We start from the raw sequence: 6,757 nt of genomic DNA on the forward strand, positions 1-6,757 counted from the left end.
TTCCCTTTTCCAGATGCTCTATGAACGGACGAACTGTAAAGTTTTGTTACTAAGTAGTTTGAATTCTCAAGTATTACCAGTGTGTAAGTTTTCTTAGTGTACGTGGAATCTATCAATAGACCGACAATTTTCACATCGAATACATTTATTGTTAACTCGTTCAAAGTTTGCCGGTATACTCTGTTGTATACCGAATCACGACCCATATGCGGCAAAAACGGAAAATGCTACGATTGGAGCAGAGAGGCTAAAATTATGGGTGAAAAATGCCAACATTTAAACATCTAAATGCACAAATCATGACTTTGAATGGTGGAGCTAAACTTTGTATTAGTGATGATCTAGATATCGACTTCACCTTCTATATCTGATAGTTTACTGATGACAAAACGTTCGGTCCTAGTTTTGGCCAGATGGGATTCACAAACAAATATCTGTAATATCATATGTCACACATAGTATGATATATTACACATGCTTTTAATTTTGATGGTATTTGGTACTGCCGACCCGTTGGAATCATCAGAATCTATCATAAACACTGTCTGGATGGGGTCTACAATAGTGGCAGTCACTCTGATCCAACGTTTCGCTTTCAGGTACTGACTTCTCTTAATCCACATATAACTGGGAGCACGTTCAGTTGCATCGGCAAAATCCTGTAATACTCATCTGCACCGTACTTCCACAAGGAGGTTGCTAGTTTGCCATCAATGCCCGCCTCTAACCAACAAGTCATCCTACTTGGCACGCTTTCTGTCGTTCGTTCACATCCATGGTCCAGTCGCCTGTCAAAGCATTTGGTCCCGGTATAGGCGACTCTGTCCCTCTTCACGAAGGTATTAACCGTCTTTGTATTTAATAAATGGTATCGTCTGTATACTAAACATCTTCATGTTTAAAGCAGGTGTTTGTGTTATATAAGTTTGTTGTATGAGATCATCTCATGCAACACACACACTGAAGGTAGTAAGTTAGAATTATGTCTAATGCCCCATCGGCTGATCGTAAGATGCGACTTAATCTGGGTTGGTAATCTCTTGGCTACCTAATGTCCCATCATATGATCGAAAGAGGCGACTAAATCTGGGATATTAATCTCTTGGCTACCGAGATCAAATCATTTTGATTTTTCATCCATTTGATAACTTGAAAATCGATGTATAGCATTTCATGTGGATAAAGTTCCCAGATTTAGGTACCCTTTACGGTATAATACAATGGGACATCCTAATTGCAGTGTGGATGTTGCTTGGTATTCTTTCATCTAAAAACAAATTTAAATACTCGGGTACCTGAACACTAGCTAGACATGCAGAAGAAACGTATTGAAAATTCTTCAGATGATTTTTATTCTAGTAAACATAGGACAACAAAACGCTATACAAGTAGAATTCCATGGTATCATTTCCACTTCCTACTAACACATAGTTTAGGAGATTTTGCAGTATCAATAAATTTTAATACATCGATTAAGTCTATCGGTGGACCATGTTACTGCTCACGATGATTATGATAATACCAATATCACACATATAGAGGTGTTTGTATTATTATAACCTCAGTAGGCTAAACAGAGAAGCTGTGCACAACTTGTACCCTTCCATACGGTAATGGATTGACGAGGGCTTAGTGTGACCTCCATCTTCTCATATAACTATAAGTGTATTGACGATGTATTCCAGTACAATAAAGGACATCCTGCTCTGGGATCTGCTGCGTACCTCGATCTCTTTGTGACAAAAATCCAACAAAGTCAATATTTGTGATAGCTGCTTAATAGAGCATTGGTTATTAACTTTCTCTCCAATTGATTTGACTAACATGATGCATGAGCTCTACATTTTACCATTTCCACTGATCTAAGGGTTCACTAGATTTCGTCTTAACTGCTTAATCCAATCATTTTAAATTATTACCTTTCGTGTCTCTCTCTTACTCCTAAGTGTCATCATATAGACTCGTCATGCCTGTTCTAATTATCGATTTAAATCTTAAACTGTGTCTTCAGTGTGGCCATCATACTTAAAAACGGAATTTATGTAGATAGTGTTTCCCCTTGCATTATTGTCTTTACATCTTACTTACTAATTATGTCTTCAGTGTGGCCATCATACTTAAAAACGGAATTTATGTAGATAGTGTTTCCCCTTGCATTATTGTCTTTACATCTTACTTACTAATTATGTCTTCAGTGTGGCCATCATACTTAAAAACGGAATTTATGTAGATAGTGTTTCCCCTTGCATTATTGTCTTTACATCTTACTTACTAATTATGTCTTCAGTGTGGCCATCATACTTAAAACGGAATTTATGTAGATAGTGTTTCCCCTTGCATTATTGTCTTTACATCTTACTTACTAATTATGTCTTCAGTGTGGCCATCATACTTAAAAACGGAATTTATGTAGATAGTGTTTCCCCTTGCATTATTGTCTTTACATCTTACTTACTAATTATGTCTTCAGTGTGGCCATTATACTTAAAAACGGAATTTATGTAGATAGTGTTTCCCCTTGCATTATTGTCTTTACATCTTACTTACTAATTATGTCTTCAGTGTGGCCATCATACTTAAAAACGGAATTTATGTAGATAGTGTTTCCCCTTGCATTATTGTCTTTACATCTTACTTACTAATTATGTCTTCAGTGTGGCCATCATGCTTAAAAACGGAATTTATGTAGATAGTGTTTCCCCTTGCATTATTGTCTTTACATCTTACTTACTAATTATGTCTTCAGTGTGGCCATCATACTTAAAAACGGAATTTATGTAGATAGTGTTTCCCCTTGCATTATTGTCTTTACATCTTACTTACTAATTATGTCTTCAGTGTGGCCATCATACTTAAAAACGGAATTTATGTAGATAGTGTTTCCCCTTGCATTATTGTCTTTACATCTTACTTACTAATTATGTCTTCAGTGTGGCCATCATACTTAAAAACGGAATTTATGTAGATAGTGTTTCCCCTTGCATTATTGTCTTTACATCTTACTTACTAATTATGTCTTCAGTGTGGCCATCATACTTAAAAACGGAATTTATGTAGATAGTGTTTCCCCTTGCATTATTGTCTTTACATCTTACTTACTAATTATGTCTTCAGTGTGGCCATCATACTTAAAAACGGAATTTATGTAGATAGTGTTTCCCCTTGCATTATTGTCTTTACATCTTACTTACTAATTATGTCTTTAGTGTGGCCATCATACTTAAAAACGGAATTTATGTAGATAGTGTTTCCCCTTGCATTATTGTCTTTACATCTTACTTACTAATTATGTCTTCAGTGTGGCCATCATACTTAAAAACGGAATTTATGTAGATAGTGTTTCCCCTTGCATTATTGTCTTTACATCTTACTTACTAATTATGTCTTCAGTGTGGCCATCATACTTAAAAACGGAATTTTGTAGATAGTGTTTCCCCTTGCATTATTGTCTTTACATCTTACTTACTAATTATGTCTTCAGTGTGGCCATCATACTTAAAAACGGAATTTATGTAGATAGTGTTTCCCCTTGCATTATTGTCTTTACATCTTACTTACTAATTATGTCTTCAGTGTGGCCATCATACTTAAAAACGGAATTTATGTAGATAGTGTTTCCCCTTGCATTATTGTCTTTACATCTTACTTACTATTTATGTAGATAGTGTTTCCCCTTGCATTATTGTCTTTACATCTTACTTACTATGTATTAGAAAAGATAAAACCATATCATACCTACGTAATACATACCATTCAAACAGTTGAACAATAAGATTTGTACAAACATTTATATTTTCAATAAATGGGGATTACCAACAGCGTTCTTTGAAAATATTTTGCATAGTTACCATGCTAGTGGGTCGATGGAAGTTCTGGATTTATTATACATGTTGGTGAGTGTGGGGATGAAGTGGATTCTCTAGATTTATTATAAATGTTGGTGAGTGTGGGCATGAAGTGGAGGCTCTGGATTTATTATAAATGTTGGTGAGTGTTGGGATGAAGTGGAAGCTCTGGATTTATTATAAATGTTGGTGAGTGTGGGGATGAAATGGAATCTCTTGATTAATTATAAATGTTGGTGAGTGTGGGGATGAAGTGAAGGCTCTGGATTTTTTATAAATGTTGGTGAGTGTGGGGATGAAGTGGAGGCTCTGGATTTATTATAAATGTTGGTGAGTGTTGGGATGAAGTGGAATCTCTTGATTAATTATAAATGTTGGTGAGTGTGGGGATGAAGTGGAGGCTCTTGATTTATTATAAATGTTGGTGAGTGTGGGGATGAAGTGGAAGCTCTGGATTTATTATAAATGTTGGTGAGTGTGGGGATGAAGTTGAAGCTCTAGATTTATTATACATGTTGGTGAGTGTGGGGATGAAGTTGAAGCTCTGGATTTATTATACATGTTGGTGAGTGTGGGGATGAAGTGGAGGCTCTGGATTTATTATAAATGTTGGTGAGTGTGGGGATGAAGTGGAGGCTCTTGATTTATTATAAATGTTGGTGAGTGTGGGGATAAAGAGGAACCTCTGTCTTTATTATACATGTTGGTGAGTGTGGGGATGAAGTTGAAGCTCTGGATTTCTTATACATGTTGGTGAGTGTGGGGATGAAGTGGAGGCTCTGGATTTATTATAAATGTTGGTGAGTGTGGGGATGAAATGGAATCTCTTGATTAATTATAAATGTTAATGAGTGTGGGGATGAAGTGGAGGCTCTTGATTTATTATAAATGTTGGTGAGTGTGGGGATGAAATGGAATCTCTTGATTAATTATAAATGTTGGTGAGTGTGGGGATGAAGTGGAAGCTCTTGATTTATTATAAATGTTGGTGAGTGTGGGGATGAAGTGGAAGCTCTGTATTTATTATAAATGTTGGTGAGTGTGGGGATGAAGTGGAAGCTCTGGATTTATTATAAATGTTGGTGAGTGTGGGGATGAAGTGGAAGCTCTGGATTTATTTTAAATGTTGGTGAGTGTGGGGATGAAGTTGAAGCTCTGGATTTATTATACATGTTGGTGAGTGTGGGGATGAAGTGGAAGCTCTGGATTTATTATAAATATTGGTGAGTGTGGGGATGAAGTGGAGGCTCTTGATTTATTATAAATGTTGGTGAGTGTGGGGATGAAGTGGAAGCTCTTGATTTATTATAAATGTTGGTGAGTGTGGGGATGAAGTGGAAGCTCTTGATTTATTATAAATGTTGGTGAGTGTGGGGATGAAGTGGAAGCTCTGTATTTATTATAAATGTTGGTGAGTGTGGGGATGAAGTGGAAGCTCTGGATTTATTATAAATGTTGGTGAGTGTGGGGATGAAGTGGAGGCTCTTGGTTTATTATAAATGTTGGTGAGTGTTGGGATGAAGTGGAGGCTCTTGATTTATTATAAATGTTGGTGAGTGTGGGAATGAAGTTGAAGCTCTAGATTTATTATACATGTTGGTGAGTGTGGGGATGAAGTTGAAGCTCTGGATTTATTATAAATGTTGGTGAGTGTGGGGATGAAGTTGAAGCTCTAGATTTATTATACATGTTGGTGAGTGTGGGGATGAAGTGGAGGCTCTGGATTAATTATAAATGTTGGTGAGTGTGGGGATGAAATGGAATCTCTTGATTAATTATAAATGTTGGTGAGTGTGGGGATGAAGTGGAGGCTCTGGATTTCTTATACATGTTGGTGAGTGTGGGAATGAAGTTGAAGCTCTGGATTTATTATACATGTTTAAACACATTTGATGACCTAAAATACATTTTCAAATGTCTAGGTGAATTGTTAGATTAGTTATCAAAACAAAAATATCTTATTTCACAAGTGCTGAATTTAGTTTATAGTTGATAAAGAATTATAGTGTTTCATTAACTCTGTATTGGATATACTCTATGACGGCCACAACCCTGCACGCTAGATCAATATTGACTCTTGCATAATTCAACCTCGGTTTGCTAAATAGCTTAGCATCATTTTCATGCCTTTTCATACGAATCATCAAAGCGGTAGATGACATACAGACGGTACACGGAGATTATACACAGCCGCTGTAGGTTGTCCTTCGGAAAAGTAAAAATAGTAACACGAGTGGGTATATATGTGTAACCTGTCAAAATGAACAATGGCTATTGAATCATGTTGCATAATTTCTGCTTATTACCAACCATTTTTCCAAAAGATACATTTTCCACTTCTATGCTAGAAGGGAGGCAAAAATCAATTTTGACGGGGCTGATTTGAAAGAGAAATGATTGTTAATAATAGTTTCGGGAGATTAATTTATAGTCGACGACAAGGGGAGTCTTTTCTTACAGACGTTTTCAATGAAAGGATGACAAGCTGATGGCTATGGTATGTTTGTCAGACTATCGAGATAATGACAGGCCTTCACTTAAGCACTGATGTCACTATTTCTTAATTTCATCGGGGTATGAAAGTTTGCAAACTGTGTGAATCCACTTACGCTTATAATTAATAATGGGGGAGGAGAGATAGGTTCCCATGTACCCCTCTGGCAGTTTTTCGAAACTTGTTTTTTTAGGACCGGTATGATGTCTAGTTAGTTTCATTTTATGCTTGTTGTCATTGACAACTAATGTCCCATGGGGGTCATATGGCGGCCATCTTGGATTTCAGGTATCAAAAATGGCCAAAATGACACATTCGCATATATGCGTATAGATAGAGAACCAGACATTATTCAGAGGCAAATAAACACATTTTTTAATATGATTAAAACATGCCGAATAGATTAAATCATAATAAT

The sequence above is a fragment of the Argopecten irradians genome, chromosome 3 (assembly GCF_041381155.1).
Source record: "Argopecten irradians isolate NY chromosome 3, Ai_NY, whole genome shotgun sequence".
Taxonomy (NCBI): domain Eukaryota; kingdom Metazoa; phylum Mollusca; class Bivalvia; order Pectinida; family Pectinidae; genus Argopecten; species Argopecten irradians.